This window comes from Mus musculus, chromosome 3 (genome assembly GCF_000001635.26).
Source record: "Mus musculus strain C57BL/6J chromosome 3, GRCm38.p6 C57BL/6J".
Taxonomy (NCBI): Eukaryota; Metazoa; Chordata; class Mammalia; order Rodentia; family Muridae; genus Mus; species Mus musculus.
The window spans coordinates 4,890,013-4,907,905 of NC_000069.6; the positions used below are offsets into that span (position 1 = coordinate 4,890,013).

A 17,893-nucleotide genomic window follows, 5' to 3' on the forward strand; every position below is an offset into this window, starting at 1 on the left:
GAAAATTTACAAACTATTTTAAAACCTGGAATCACTGACTCTTCAGAATCTACACAGATGGACCATGGGTGGAGATGGACCATAGGTGGAGATGGACCATGGGTGGAGATGGATCATAGGTGGAGATGGACCATGGGTGGAGATGGACCATGGGTGAAGATGGACCATGGGTGAAGATGGACCATGGGTGGAGATTGACCATGGGTGGTGGTGAACAGCAGAAAGGGATTATGGATGCATCTGCTCTATTCTGGCTGCTTCCCATGTCACCTGTCTCCAATGAAAGTCTCCCATTGATTAGATACTGAGTCAGGGTAATGCTGGCAGCAGATCCAGTGATGGTAACTTGATGATCAATAGATCCTTCCACTGGGTTTCCAATCTTGATCTGTGCCCCAGACATCTGACAGATCTGATTGATTTTGGCACCCTGAAGCCCTATTGTGCAGCCAATCAAATCATTTGGAATTGTGAGTTCATGAGAAGTAGTTTGAGCAGGTGCATTCAAACCTGCCCAATCCTTTCACTTCTGGAGAACTGGATTCAATGCCACTGAATTCAGTGTTGCCATGGGTCATTGGAAAATGAGACTATTTGTTGCATTACCAACTGGTGCAGCTTGATCAAATCTGGCCGTGGAATGACATACTGTCTTTGAATTACCAGTATAGGTTTGACCACCTTCAAAGATGACTGGAGAACTGGACAGCTTGGGCCAATACGGGATGGTCATGCCCTTCATGGGGGGTGACTAGGAGAGAGTCTCAAACACAGATCTGTTTGACACACTCAATGATGGATTGCTGAATGCCAGCAATAGTAATTGCCTGCTCAGTTGAGTTGGGGAGCATATCCTCTGTCACCTGTACTTGTGTCCCTATACTCTCTTTTAATTCCTTGATCTTGCAACAACCTTTTCCAGTAGACAACCACCAGCCATAAGGTAACCGAGGGTCTACTGGAAGCTGCTTATGTCCTCTTCCAGTTTGTCAATGATCATAGCAAAGGCTTTGAAGATGGCATTAGTCTGTACAGTCAAGGTGATAATTCTCTCAGGACAATTCCCTTCTGAGATGTTCATATGTGCACCACACTCCTCATGCATCTTCTGAACAGATTCTCCTTTCTTTCTGATGATACTGCCAACTTCTTTTCCATGCATAAGTAGCCTGATGGTGAGAGTGACATTTAATCCACTTTTAATCACACTGGTGTCCATGTCTAGCAGTTACAAGGAGCTGGACTTTGAGTGGTCAAGTCTTTGGTTACTGGTGAAAGTGAAAGCCAAAAACTGGAGGCACATTATACTAAGGGGAAAAGGGGAATGGGGTGCAAGGGAGGCCTGGGGCAGAACAATGGGGGCAGGCTAGAAGATGAGGGCTGCCCCTGCTAATGAGCAGAGGGGGGTGGGGGAAGCGGGAAGACACCGCAGGGGCAAGGTTAGGGCAGCAGAGAGTGAGCAGGTGGGAGAGGGCACAGGCTACAGCTGTTCTGGTTGCTGCCTCTGCTGATCTGGTAATGTGTATGAGTTTTTATGTGTCTGTGACAATATGTATGCATGTGTGTGTATACATGTGTGTATGAATGTGTGTGTATATGTGTGTGGTATATGTATGTGTGTATGCATACACGCATGTGTGTGTGTATTTGTGCCCATGTGTATGACTGTATAAGTATGAGTGAGTAAGTGTGTATGTATTAAGGAGAACTTCAGGTGAGGTCCTCAGGAATTCTGACCACTTTCATCACCTGTGAGATAGTCTCTCATGGACCTAAAGTTCACCAGGACATGTAAGACTGGCTGGCCAACAAACCTTAGTGTTGTATGCCGGCCTGAGGCTTATAATCTGTTCTATACCAGCCCGTGGCCTATATGAACTGGGGTATTCCTGAGAGGAAGGCTGGGGCTGAAAAGAGAGAAACCAGATGGTCGAGAGAAATAATGGAACCAAGACAGAGGTCCTGATCAAGGCCTGTGGGTTTATTAAGAGACCATGCTTATAAGGGGGAAGGCCCATCCCCCCACCCTGCCATGCCAGGCTTCTTGATATATTCTTACCAAGCTGTTAGCACTAACCTGCCAGTTCCACAGATAGTCAGCTATCGCAGAAACATCTCCGGAAGACAGGTTCAGCCTCTCAGCAGGTGGCAGAAGAGCAGTAAAAAAAAAAAGTAGCCAGTCAAAAGAAGCCAGCCAAGTCGGAAAGGTGCACCATAGGTGGCCCCACCTCATTGGCGGCCTGATCTGTACCAGCCTGCTTCAGTCTGGGGGAGCCTACAATTTCTCCCTGACTATATAATACAAATAGCTGGACCGAGGCATAAAATTTATTTATGCTCCATAGTCCTGCCTGGGAGTTATGATGGCTGGCGACCATGCCTGTCTTAGGAAATCTCAGATTTTCACAAGCCATTCTTTTTTTTTTTTTTCCATTTTTTATTAGGTATTTAGCTCATTTGCATTTCCAATGCTATACCAAAAGTCCCCCATACCCGCCCACCCCCACTCCCCTACCCACCCACTCCCCCTTTTTGGCCCTGGCGTTCCCCTGTACTGGGGCATACAAAGTTTGCGTGTCCAATGGGCCTCTCTTTCCAGTGATGGCCGACTAGAAGATGCCCCAACTGGTAAGAAGGACACATGCTCCACTATGTTCATAGCAGCCTTATTTATAATAGCCAGAAGCTGGAAAGAACCCAGATGCCCCTCAACAGAGGAATGGATACAGAAAATGTGGTACATCTACACAATGGAGTACTACTCAGCTATTAAAAAGAATGAATTTATGAAATTCCTAGCCAAATGGATGGACCTGGAGGGCATCATCCTGAGTGAGGTAACACATTCACAAAGGAACTCACACAATATGTACTCACTGATAAGTGGATATTAGCCCCAAACCTAGGATTCCCAAGATATAAGGTACAATTTGCTAAACACAAGCCATTCTTATCCGTCAAGGAGATTATATGCAGCTTGTTTGTATTTATTTTGCACAAACATGGCTCTGTGGTGTATTATTAATAAACCATGGCCTCTTGGCATATACCTCTGTCTTAGATTAATATGGCTCCGAATCTGGTTGCCTGTCATTGACTAACCAGCCCTCGTAGCACACCTTATTCCCAAATCAGACCAAAGCCACAATATATACTGAATATGCTTCTTCATGTTGATTAATTTCTGCCACGCAAGCTTGCTGGAGGCAAAGCTGGAAGCTCTCTGAAATCAGACTGTGAGGCACTGACTGACCTGCTTGAAAGACAAAGCAGTGAAAAGCAGCAGTATAAAAGCTTCTTTGTGGAAGTTCAGGTACACCATTTCAAATGCAAATTAGCAATGACCAAGCTCAGATTATGAGCTCCCTGTGTGGGGGAGGTGGCTTTGAGAATTACAGAAAGGCTGTTACTTCTCTGGGAGTGGAGGTTGTGCTCCAAATTAAATTTGTTAGGTAATTAAGATTTTTAGCTATCTTAAATAGGAATCTCTAGTATTGGAATCATTACTAGACCAGTCCAAGATTGAGTTAGAAATAACTGGTCACATTGAAGGAAAGAGAAGAATCATTATAACTCTTTCTTATGACTAATCTTTCTAAGCCAGATTCCACGGTCTCTAATGTTCTATGTCCCATAAGATGAAAAAGCTTGAAGCAAAGCAACTTAGCTTGTCCAATCTGGGACAAAGGCAAACAAAGGTGGATCGAAACATATACCCAGTTCTGCTTTCTTGTCACCACAGTCAGGGCATTCAGCGAACTCACAGGTCAGCTTGTCACACGAATCCTTCTGACAGTTGTCATGCTTCTGCAGCATTCTGTGGAGAGAACCTAACTTTCCCCTTTCCCTAATAGGGTAGCTGTTCAGGACCAAGCCATATGCCAATAAGTAAATCCTTTTCATCTCACCTAGACATGATTATGTCTAGTTTTAAGATACTATAAGATATTAAGTTCTTTGACATCCAAATTTCAAAATTCTTAAAATAAAAATGTGAACTTAAATAATATGCACGGGAATATAATTCCTTCCCTTCTTTGCTTTTTAAGAAGCTATAGTTTAATACCTTGTCTTGAGAATTATAAAATTGTTAACAAAATATCTCAAATACTTGACTGTTATAGTTAGTTTTTATATAACATGGGCAGTGACTACACTTTCAGTTGTTTCTCTTGAAGAGCGGGTGTAACTAGAAAGCTTGAAAAGTTAATAGCTACATTTGCATAATTAATTTATTTATTAATCAGAAATAAGAGCATTCATTTGCAGCAATTGATTAAGCATAGGTCCTCAAGAATTAACACCATTATGAGGAAACATGTAGAATCTGAGAACACCAAGAACAATTTTTTTTTCAATGTGACATGCACATTCTCTAAAAATACTAAAATATTATCTTAAGCCATTCCTGTCTTGATCATATAAAGAACGAGATTATTCTTATGTAAGGCCTGTAATCTGCATGAGATATAAATCTTGCATGGCATTGCCTTAAGGGGTCTTGTTCAGGTAGTCTAGAACAAATTTTTAAATGTCCAAAAACAGCCTTCTAAAAAGGACAGCATTTTTTAATGAGTTGTATATGCATGAACAATTGCAAATTTGAGAATTTATACTATCTGAGGGATGAACAATTTTAAGCAATTGTAAGTTCTGAGATATATATTGGTAAATATACAAATTAAAGCTTGATTATTCAACATTTTAAAACACCATCTAGCGCACACAATTTAATTATCTGTGCTGAAGCAGGAGGAAACTCAAAAGAATAAGCATGTGATCTAATTCATGTATACTTTTCTCCCATAGAAGGGCGGTTTTTAAACACAGTAAATGAGATGCATGCATGAATGAACTTATAGAAGGTACAAAAGCATGCATAAAAACAAATTTTTAACTTATTTTTAGGACAATAATTACTAATTTTATTTTAAAATGATGGCATGCAATGGGCCAAATAGCAATATTCTGCAATAAACAAATTAATTGCTGTTTGAAACAAGGAACAGACACTTTGTCAGGTTCTTAAGACACAATTTTTGTTATAGTTTTTCTAAAATATACGAATTTATCTTACAATTCTTTATTAGCACCCCAGCAGTCTTAATAGGATGTTAAAACTTTGCTTTGATGCAAAGAAAGATGATTTTAGATTAATGATTTCTCTTTCCAAAGAATTTCTGTGGGCACATTTAATAACCTTAATTAAAATAAGCGGCTAATATTTAATTACCATTGATTATAATTGATAACAATTATAAAAGTTTTCTTTATTTTCTGCAAAGCCTTTTGTTCTTTGCCAGTAAATATGAATCTCACTTGATAGCACCTAACAACGGCTTAAGTTCTGTGGTGAGTTTATGCTGAGGTCTTAGCCAATTAACATCTCCTGGAAGCTTTCAAAAACAAAATTTTGAAGCAAATCAACTTCTCTTTCTTAGATTTTCTGTACCACAATTTTATAGTGTAACTAAAACCCTAGATATTAAAAAGACATTGCCTCTGAATCTTTTCTGGAGCAACAGCTACTCCCTAAAATTTTAAAGCTTATTGTATGAGAGCAAAGATTTGAAGTAAACTTCCCTTGAGAGGCATTAGCTAGTAAAATACTTTCCACTTAGGAAACAATATACACTGAAAGATTCAAACTCTCAGTTTTTTGTATAGAAGCAGAGACAATAAAATTTTTTCTTACATAATGTAAAGCTATATTAGCCATACCTAGAGGCAAAATTTTCCAGTGATTACCAGTTCACTAGAAGCAAACACTTTACCATGCAAAAGGAAAAAAAAAAAAAAAAACCTTTAAACCTATGATAGCTGTACATGAAGTAGGCAAGTCAGATTGCAATGCCTTTATAAGTTCTACAGTCTGATTGACCTTTTATAAACTTTGAATTTGAACTTTATTTAGAAAAACATCTGGATAGATCTGCAACAATGTTCTTTTAGCTAAAAGGAATTTTCCCTGAAGGCAGGGAGGGGTGAGGTCCCAAGAACTTCCTTAGCCATGGTTTGTGAAACAAAAGAAACATCGCACAAGCTTCCTCGAGGCTGCTCCAAACTTTGCATTAACTCAAACCTAAAAAAAAAAAATTTAATCTGAGCATCTTGGCCCTCCTGCAATGAGGACAGATTCTGGGGAAACAATTCAACTCTCTATGCCTCTAATTTTGAATAGTCTTTCTTAAGATGACTTATAGTTAAAACTTTCTTTATAACTTTGGTGCTATTAAAAAAAAAATTGCCTGTACTGTAGTCTCCTGCCAGGCAGCAACCATAGCAAAAATCTACTGTCTGAGGGTCTAAGTTATTTACAAAAATAAACATATCTAGATAACTCTGTCTTAGTTTTGTAGTGCTCTCATGATTACTCTTATAATAATCTTAATTAACAATATATAGGTGAGTTTAAAATCTTAAGCTTGTGATCAAACTGCAAGCTGCAGTCAATGGAACACTGGCAATTTTAACCATGTCTTTTAAGTTTCTTTTGCAATGTTAGAATAATATCTACAACCTTGGGAAAGCAAAACCCAACTTCAAAACAATTTATCACTTAGAATCAATGTTAGAAACATCACTATCACGTTACAAAATTTGGCTGCCAGTTTATACCTATGAATGTATGACAGTGCAAAATTTAATGCTTTATTAAAGAGACATTGTTTTAAATCTTATCTTTAATTCTACTTTCTCAGATAAGAATCACTTTAAATATTATCTCAACTAGAAATATCCCTTAGAGGCCGAGTTTTTTGGCCTGCTTTATGCCACGTGTTAGAAAGACACCAAACCTGAGTTACCGATATAAAGCTAACTTTCTAGTAACCAGTGTTACACCTTTTTGATCATACCCAATAACTTATAAGCTAATACTCTATGATGAAGACACATAGAGCATATTATACCTCTAAGACCAGTAAAAAAACAAATGAAGCAACTACAGGAGTCTTATAAATTTAGACTAATCAAAGAATTTTACCTTTTATAGATAAAATTATAAGATAAAAAAAGCGCTTTGTCATTTGCCAAGCATATTAATCACTATTGCAGAGAGCCCTCCAGGAAAAAAACAACTATCAGCCTTTTTGCCTTAAAACTAAGAGGCTGCAGATTCCCTTTCTTTGAAAGCAGCTTTTTCCAGCAGTGGCTTCCCTGCTGTGCCTGATCCTTGGCTCAACAATGCCAAAACACTACTTCACAGAATTGTGTAGTTTAAAATGGCAGCAGATCAAAGTTTTTAGGAATTATTGGCAATTCTGTCCTAATACAAAGTCAAATTCATTTAATTATTTTTGAAAACATGCCAGTAATACAAACAGCAACTTTTCCCCCAGTTTTTATTACTTATTTTCTTCATTTACATTTCAAATGCTATACTGAAAGTCCCCTATACCCTCACCCACCTGCTCCTCTAGCCATCCACTCCCACTTCTTAGCCCTGGTATTCCCCTGTACTGGGGCATATAAAGTTTGCAAGACCAAGGGGCCTCTCTTCCTAATGAAGGCCAACTAGGCCATCTTCTGCTAAATATGCAGCTAGAGGTATGAGCTCTGGGGGTACTGGATAGTTCATATTGTTGTTCCACATATTGGGTTGCAGACCTCTTCAGCTCCTTGGGTACTTTCTCTAGCTCCTCCATTGGGAGCCCTGTGTTCCATCCAATCTCTGACTGTGAGCATCCACTTCTGTGTTTGCCATTCACTGGCCTCACACGAGACAGCTATATCAGGGTCCTTTCAGCAAAATCTGGCTGGCTTATTCAATAGTGTGACTGATTATGGGATGGATACCTGGGTGGGGCAGTCTCTGAATGGCCCATCCTTTCATCTTGGCTCCAAACTTTGTCTCTGTAACTCCTTCCATGGATGTGTTGTTCCCACTTCTAAGAAGGGGCAAAGTGTCCTCACTTTGGTCTTTGTTCTTCTTGAGTTTCAGGTGTTTTGCAAATTGTACCTTGGGTATTATACATTTCTGGACTAATATCCACTTATCAGTGAGTACATATCATGTGAGTTCTTTTGTGATTGGGTTGCCTCATTCAGGATGATACCCTCCAGGTACATCCATTTGCCTAGGTATTTCATAAATTAATTGTTTTTAATAGCTGAATAGGACTCCATTAGGCAAATGTACCACATTTTCTGTATCCATTCCCCTGTTGAGGGAAATCTGGATTCTTTCCAGCTTCTGGCTATTATGAATAAGGCTGCTATGAACATAGTGGAGCATGTGTCCTTCTTACCAGTTGGAACATGTTCTGGATATATGCCCAGGAGAGGTATTGCTGGATCTTCCAGTAGTATTATGTCCAATTTTCTGAGGAACCGCCAGACTGTTTTCCAGAGTGGTTGTACAAGCTTGCAATCCTAACAACAATGGAGGAATGTTCCTTTTTCTCCACATCCTCACCAGCATCTGCTGTCACATGAATTTTTCATCTTAGCCATTCTGACTTTTGTAAGGTAGACTCTCAGGGTTGTTTTGATTTGCTTTTCCCTGATGATTAAGGATGTTGAACATTTTTTTTTCAGGTGCTTCTCAGCCATTCAGCATTCCTAATTTGAGAATTCTTTGTTTAGCTCATTGCCTCATTAACTCATAATGGTGTTATTTGGTTTTCTGGAGTCCATCTTCTTGAGTTCTTTATATATATTGGATAATAGTCCTCTATCTGATGTAGGATTGGTAAGACCCTTTCCCAATCTGTTGGTGGCCTTTTTGTCTTATTGACAGTGGCCTGTGCCTTACAGAAGCTTTGCAATTTTATGAGGTTCCATTTGTCAATTCTTGATCTTACAGCACAAGCCAATGCTGTTCTATTCAGGAATTTTCCCCCTGTGCCCATATCTTCGAGGCTTTCCCCCCACTTTCTCCTCTGTAAATTTCAGTGTCTCAGGTTTTATTTGGAGTTCCTTGTTCCACTTAGACTTGACCTTAGTACAAGGAGGTAAGAATGAATCAATTCACATTCTTCTACATGATAACAGCCAGTTGAGCCAGAACCATTTGTTGAAAATTCTGTGTTTTTTTCCACTGGATGGTTTTAGCTCCCTTGTCAAAGATCAAGTTACCACATAGGAGTGTGGGTCAATTTCTGGGTCTTCAGTTCTATTCCTTTGGTCTACCTGTCGCTATACCAGTACCATGCACTTTTTATCACAATTGCTTAGTAGTATAGCTTTAGGTCAGGCATGGTGATTCTACCAGAGATTTTCTTATCATTGGGAATAGTTTATGCTATCCTAGGTTTTTTGTTATTCCAGATGAATTGGCAAATTTCCCTTTCAACTCAGTGAAGAATTGAGTTGGAATTTTGATGGTGATTGCATAGAATCTGTAGATTGTTTTCGGCAAGACAACCGTTTTTACTATATTGATCCTGCCAATCCATGAGCATGGGAGATCTTTCTATCTTCTGAGATCTTCTTTGATTTCTTTCTTCAGAGAATTGAAGTTCTTATCATACAGATCTTTCACTTCTTTAGGTAGAGTTATACCAAGATATTTTATATTATTTGTGACTATTGTGAAGGGTGTTCTTTCCCTAATTTCTTTCTCAGCCTGTTAAGCCTTTGTGTAGAGAAAGGTCATTGATTTGTTTGAGTTAATTTTATATCCAGATACTTCACTGAAGCTGTTTATCAGGTTTAGGAGTTCTCTGGTGGAATTTTTAGGGTCACTTATATATACTATCATATCTTCAAATATCAACTTTTCAAATCAAACTTCATAGTGTATTGCAATCCGAAGATATAATAATTTGATGCATCATTCTTAAGAATGATGATATGAATGAATTACGATTCTCTTTCTAAATCAAGTCATAATACTTCTTAAAAAGCAAAATATTCTGTATACGTATTAAGGCAACTCAATCATAGTATATAGAAGTTCTGAATCTTTGCCATGGTATTTCTAGCAATGTTCTCTGTTGTTAATTGGCCCACGGTTATGAAGAGAGAAATTAGTAATTTCTGTGAGCTCACAAGCAAGGAAACACTGGCATCACAGGATGCATCTTAAACAAGAGTACCCATAGCTTCTATGATTCCTCACTTACTTAATTTTTTTCAACTTTTATTAGATATTTTCTTCATTTATATTTCAAATGCTATACTGAAAGTCCCCTATACCCTCCCCTTGCCCTGCTCCCTTACCTACCCACTCCCACTTCTTGGTCCTAGCATTCCCCTTTACTGGGGCATATAAAGTGTGCAAGACCAAGGGGCCTCTCTTCCCAATGATGGCCGACTAGGAGAAAATCAAGAAGGAAGAAAGAACAATGTGTGGATACTTCATTCCTCCTTATAATAGGGAACAAAATACCCAATGGAAGGAGTTACAAAGTTTGGAGCTAAGACCGAAAGGATGGACCATCCACATACTGAATTTTGAATTAATTTTAAGTCACTGAACAATCAAAAGGTGTGTACCATTAACAAATCTTTTCGGCTAACCCTATTTTCTGTTGGATGACAAAGTACAGTGTATGAAACTGAATTTTCATTAAATTCTATGTAGACAACTTCAGATATATAGCAACAAAAATTTGAATTTTAGCTTGCAATTGCTCACTGAAAGGCTCATTGTCACTGTTCACAGCCAGTGAAACTGCTCAGGCAAAAGCTATTATTAGGACTAAAATATTCAAATTAATGTTACTCTTTGCTTATTTCATACACACAAATCTGTGTATATAAATAAAAATAGACACATATAATATGCACAACATTATTAATATTATTTTATACTTACATATATCACTATGCATAAACACTATTTAGTAGTAGTAGTAGTAGTAGCAGTAGTAGTAGTAGTAGTAGTAGCATAAATACTTACACTAATGTGAGAAATAAACCAAATGCTTAGAATTTGAATTTTATGGGATTTTAACAAATGAAATATTATTCAAATCATGATACAGTAGGAACTGTAAGACCACAATTTAAAACTGAAATGTTAGTATTTTGCTTTTGCATTGCTTTGAGAATCATTATGATAAGCCAGAAACAATATGGGGGTAATATAGCCAGAGTTTGGTCGTTTAAGGATTTTTTTTTCTATCATTCAGTTAGATTATATGTTACAAAAAAGAATACAAAATAATATACAGTGCATTGAAATAAATGCTACCTTTTGATAAACATGTTTTCTCCTTAGAATACTGTCTGTGTTTAGATCTCTCAGCAAAGCTTTACGTTAGTTATGCAGCTCTTTGCCATGTGCAGCTTTCTTTGCAATGTCAATAGAAAAGTATCAATTAAAATTAGATAATAGTATTCAGTGGCTATACATAAATGTGTGTGTGTGTGTGTGTGTGTGTGTGTGTGTGTGTGTGTGTGTAAAAGAATACTATATTTAAATGTATTTTGAGTCCAGCAAATGCCTTTAATGCCTCTGGACCATATATTCAGAACTCATTTGTTGGAGGGGTTTTTAATCTGAGGACATTGAAAAGTTACACCCACTGTGCTGTCGTCAATCACATCAGGAGGAAAACTAGTGGCATGATTTGTTATATGTTACTCCCCTTGCTGTGGTGACTGTCTCCTAGTACCAGCTCTGTTCTTAAGGTCATCACTTATAGGGACCACATCCAACTTTAAGGGCGGCCTTTGTTGGAGTAGACAAATGAGTATGATCTATAACAGTAAAATAGTCACCTAGAGAGAAAGATGGAACCACAGCTGCAGTTAAGAGTGCAATATAGCCCTTTCAAATGCTAGCAAAAGGTTAGATGTTGAACTAAAACTTAATTGTAAGAGTTAATATGGATGTCAATTGTGAAACAGACATGGTCAGAAATATCAATTCACAGCCTATACTACAACGTCATCCTATCTTTCATTAATAATGAACAGTATTGATGAAGTTTATTTAAATGAGTGTAGGGGATTAAATTATAGTCACTATAGGTTTATCAAGTAGATAGTTTTTCAGTGAACTCTGAGATATACAATTTGTTTATGATTATTGTAGAAGAGAAAAGGGAAAAACTGGAACCAACTACTGCTTTGATTTACACTAGTAGCTACCTCAAGCAGTTTACAGCAAAGTTCATCTGGCTGGATAGGCTGTGAACTGTCTATTGATATTTTGTTGTATTTCCACATTCAGTGTAGGCATTGCAGGCATTGCATTACGAAGACCACAGCACAGTTTGTGGTTTGAAAGGCTCCTGTGAGCCAACCTGGCAAGTGGTCAGTGGAGACCACATTTTACAGAGAATACAAATCAATCTTATTGAGCACTTTGCAGTAATATAATATTCACCCTGTAACAATAATGAAATTAGTCTATGGATTTTATTTTAAATATTGAAATGCCATTTAAATATTTAATGATAGTTGGAGCTTTGTAAATGTCTATATTTGCATGGGTTTTATAAAATTATAATTAATTTTTATGAAGAAATCATTTAAAGTAATTTCATAATATATTTTTTATTTGAAATGAGTGTTGTTAATTCAGTAATATATATTTGTAATGACCTTAGACTGTGTGGTTTTCAATTCCACAATTTTGTCATCTTTTATGCTGCAAGTGTTTGGATTATTTATCCTCCTTTCCAGTTCTTCTCTGCCATCACCTTGTAATGGGTTTAGAAAAGGAAGGTTATTGAGCCTTCCAATCCTCTTGTCCATGAATACATGGGGACTGATGCCTTCTTTATGTGACTACTCTCATGTGATATCTATGTGAAATCCAAAGATGTTTCAGCCCATGCCATGGGCACAAAAAAAAGACAGCCTTCTACGTATGACAGGTACCTAGAGATTTAGCAAGTTTTTGTGACAAATAGATAAAAGGTGTTTGCACAAGACAAATTTATTTTTTGTTACAATGCAAGATTATTCCTACTGATTGGAATAGTATAACAGTTTTCTTTTGAATTTTCATATATATATATATACATATATATATATATATATATATATATATTCAAGAAACAATGTTATTGTGATTTCTCTTGTATTAAATATTTGTCTATTTATATAATATTATTTAGCTATCTTATATACAATATATAGGATTTTTTTTTCATTTGTACTCCTAAAACCATTATTGTGAGTACTTTCTGGGTTTAACTTGGATTGTTTTAGTCCATAACTCTGTTAGCCCAAAAATATAATCATACAGCTTTTCAGAAAGAGACAGATCTAAGGTCTGAGTTCTAATCCTGGATTCACTGTACCTATACAATTTTGGGATTTAGAAGATATCCTTTCATTCAAAGTTGTAAATCATCAAAAGTTCATAGAACATTTTAATAATAAAAGCATACAGTGAAAGCCCATGATTTAATAGCTTTGGAGTTTCAGTTGTAGCCCACTCTAAAGTAGTAATCCTTTCAACATAAGGTTAAAAGTCACTGACAAAACACTGCCACTGCGGGAAACATTGCACTCAGCCACATTGTACCCAGCTTGGGAAAGATGAATTAACTCTCATTCTTTACTGTCCCTGACTAGTCTAGGTATACCAAATTTTAAGGGAGAAAAACATGAATCTTTTATTTCAAGAGAGGTAGCACAAAGCCATTGTTAACTTCCCTTAAAAAGGATATTCAGTGGACAATTTCTAATACCCTCAAGACACAGAAGGCTGCATTAAGTACTTGTGAAAGTGGAAATTCCCTGGGAGGCTTATTCAGTGTTTAAAACTCAGCATGAACAGTAGAGTCCCCAGCACGGTGCACTTTTACATGTCTTTACAGGGACATTTAAATTTTTCTCTATGAAGTCCTCTACATGATCACTATTAATCAAAGGCTGGCCAAGGTCTTCAACAAAATAACTATTCAGTGTTTCTATATCCATAGAAGCATGAATATAACATGGTGGGACTGGTGGCTCTAGCTGCATATGTAGCAGAGGATGGCCTTAGTCAGTTATCAGTGGGAGGAGAGACCCTTGGTCCTGTGAAGGCTCTATGCCCCAGTGTAGGGGAATGCAAGTATCAGGAAGTGGGAGAGGGTGGGTTGATGAGCAGGGAGAGGGGGGATGAGATAGAGGGTTTTTAGAGGGGAAACCATGAAAGGGGATAACATTTGAAATGTAAACAAAGAAAATATCTAAAATTAAAAAAATATTTTTAATAAATAACATGCTTCTATGATACCAGAGGGGAAAAGCAGGTGGCCACCTGGAAAACTATACACTATCCACATTTGAATAATATTTGCCATTTGTATTAATGGTAACTTTATGTGTGTATGTGTGTGTGTGTTGTCTGTTTTATTTTTGTGTAGCTAAAAAAGCCTAAATATAGGGCTGCAGAGATGGCTCAGTGGTTAAGAGTACTGACTGCATTCCCAGAGGTCCTGAGTTCAATTCCAAGCAACCACATGGTGGTTCACAACCATCTCTAATGGGATCTGATGCCCTCTTCTGGTGTGTCTGAAGATAGCTACAGAGTACTCCCCATATATCTAAAAACAAATAAATAAAATATTTTAAAAAAAGAAGAATGTTTGCATAATAAAACATCTTAGTTTTAAGAATTTAAAATGTCTGGGTCTCTGATATCCTTTAAAATATGGACAAGTACTACTTTTACAAATCTTAAACACAGTGATTATTTTCTATTGAAAATATTGCTCATGTTTAAAAAGTTTCCTTGATTAAATACTTTATTAATATGCCACATTGTAGAACTGTATATAATAAATAAATAATCACTTGGGAGCAGCAAATAATTAGGATTGATTGCATATGAAATATTAAATTATGAAAATGTGATTTTCATAATACAAAATTAATAACTATAGACTAATATTTGATTTAGCTATTTGTTTACTTTATATCACAATGGCAGCATCTACTCCCTGCTCTCCTCTCAGTTCCTCCCTCTCATCTCACCTCCCCTTTTTCTCAGAAAAGAGGACAGATCACATAGATACAAATTACTATTTTTAAAATGTTGTGTCTAATGGTTGCCAAATTTCAAAGACTGGAATTATGTTTTACTGAAAATCAAAAGACCCAAGAAACATTGCGACGAATTTGCTAATTGTCCTTATTTTAAGTTTGTATTTGCACAACTCTTTTAGTACAAATTACTGAGAAATATTTATATCATACAGCATGTCTTAGCATATATGTTTTTTTGCTTTAATGTCAGTTTTTAAACATGACATCTTGATTGCTGTTCGAAGGTCAAACCTGAGATATTTCAGATCTTATTAAAAACTTTTCAGGTCAAGCAAAGGTGATGGAAAATTAAGCACTATAGTATCTGCATTTTATGCACGGTAACCACAAATAAACTGTGCTTCCTCACTCCAATGTGTCCAAACTTGACTGGAAGCTAAAGTGAAAGCTTATTCTATTCATTTTTCACATGTAAGCTAAGAAGTAAAATAACTCTCGCTCCTTAGAGATGCCAGTGTGGGGATTGTTGGATACCTTTTAGCTCTCAAGAGTAAAATCAGCTGAATCTCAGTCATAATGGTACAGTTGTCAATGGAAAAAGAAAGCAAACTTGAAGTGCCTTCTACACAGGCCCTGTTTTCTTCAGATACAATTTTGTCCACTGATTCTTAGCATTTCTGCACTTACAGTTCTCAAAACAGGATATGCAGTTTTGATTGTTGTCATTAAATGTGACACTTTACTGCCTTATAGCAAATCATTCTTAAATTTATTGTTGACCAAAACCAAACAAAACAAAAACAAATTCAAACAAACAAAAAAACCACATCAATTTAATAAAAGCATTTGTAAGAGGTCAGAAACTGGAAGCATTATAAAGCCTATGTAGGAGAGAAATGCTATGATTCTAGCTTTATATATCTAGCCTTTAGAGAAATGGGATATAGCTTCTACAATGAAAATGTCCCATCAAACAAACGAATAAAGATTCCATTCCTATAAAAGAAAGTGACTTGACTTATTATCCCACAAGAACCATATGCAAGGAATAGTTACCCTTCTTTAGAGATTTCTGTATTTTTTTCCTCTGTGGGGTTATTCACTTTGGTAGAGAAATACCTTTAGCTGTGAGTTAGTTTGTGACAGAGTTCAAAGAGAGAATGGTGTTAATAATTGGATAGAAAAATAATCTCAAATCAAGATTTGCGTTAAGGAATATGTGATCACTTGATATTAGAAAGTTTCAATCACACATTTCTATGAATTCTTAGTTATATCAAAATGCAATATTATGACTCTAAGTCAGATCATCCTCCTAAAAATATGCAAGTTGTATTTCTGTGCATGTGTGTACTAAGTGCTAATAATATGCAACTTCTGCAAGATAGAATTCCCCAAAAAACTCTCCCAAAGGTCTACTTATCTTGAGGACCACATACATTTCAATTTCAATTTCTGGCTTATACTTTCAACATAGCCTGATGTTCTTTTCTCACATTCTCCTATACTTAATGCTCCAATGAATATACACATGCACATTCAAAACATGATTGACATTTTTGTATGGATAGCTATAATAAGATTTATATACAGCCTCACTCAAAGTCTCACTCAGAAAAATAAGAAACATGTACTATGAAAATGAGTCTAGAGTTTAGAATGTAGTTAAAAGAAACTAGTTACATAAAGGTGAGAAAATACATCCTAAATGAAGGAAATGCCATGCCATGGGCAGATGCCCCTAACTAAAGAAAGGAGAAGACAACTTGAGCAAAAGCATTTATCTTTATTCCTCCTGAATGCAGCTTCTCATGTCCTTTTTATAATGCAGCAACATTTGTTTTTACCAAGTTTTAGTTGTAGAAAAGGCCAGATTAGGACAGTTTCCTTGGAAGTGTGCAACCTATTCAGCTGCATATGTAGCAGAGGATGTCCTTGTCTGGCATCAATGGGAATAGAGGCCCTTGGTTCTGTTAAGGCTCGATGGATGCCCTAGTGTAGGGGAATGCCAAGGCAGGGAGGAAGGAGTAGGTGGGTGGGTGGGGGTACACCTTCATGGAAGCAGGGAGATAGGAGATTGGATAGTGGGCTTCCAGGTTTGGGGAAATGGACTGGGAAAGGGGGATAACATTTGAAATGCAAATAAAGAAAATATCCAAAAATAGAAAAAGAAAAAGAAAATCTTGATTAACCACAAATATGACTAATACTTAAAGTGGATTGTACTTATATATTTATAAATGTGTGTATGTTTATGTATGTTTGACTGAGTGTCTATGTGTGTTTGCATATGTATATATAACAACAATTAAAGAAAAAGAGACCTTTAATTTGAAAGAGAACAAAGATTGGAGTACACGGGCAAGGTGGAGAGGAAGAATAAAGGGAGGAAGAAAATTATGCAATTATTTTATAAATTAAAAAATATAATTTAAAAAACAATAGTTGTCTGAGAATAAAAGATTCTTCACTCGATCTTAGCCAAAAGGCCGAGAAGCGATAGAATAAAAGATTCTTAAAGATACTGTTAAAATCACTAGCATATAAATACTATATAGAGGAGGAAATAGAAGGATTTAGTAGGACTGTCTCTGTCACCAAAGTATATTGCCAAAATCAGTCTTTCTCAATAACATATCAAAAGTTCACTTGACTAGAAAAATGATACATGTTTGTAATAGGTGTACATTGATTTGTATATTATAAGGATGTTGGGAGCCAAAACTAAATTCTTTATAATAATCCAAGTGAAAAAGATGACTACCAAGTCTTAAGACATAAAACTGGACCTCCTGCCCAAGCTGACTAAGTCCAGATGAAGGTCACCAACAATTACCACAAGATGATTCAGACCTGACACAAACAGCAGATGTCATAACCACAAGATGTACTTTTAGATATCATGCTTCCCCTTGTAGTCACCGAGGAAAATTACCACTGCTCCCCCCTGCCCTTCTGCATAAAGGTTATCTCCCCTTTGTTCTTTTTGTATAATAACTGCAAGTTTTGCTGA

The 17,893-nt window shown here is 36.7% G+C and overlaps 2 pseudogenes; both read right to left on the reverse strand.

Moving 5' to 3' along the window:
- Gm6140 (predicted gene 6140) lies at positions 254 to 1,219 on the reverse strand (annotated as a pseudogene).
- Positions 17,293 to 17,381, reverse strand: Gm52665 (annotated as a pseudogene).
- Positions 17,382 to 17,893: the final 512 nt, after the last annotated feature.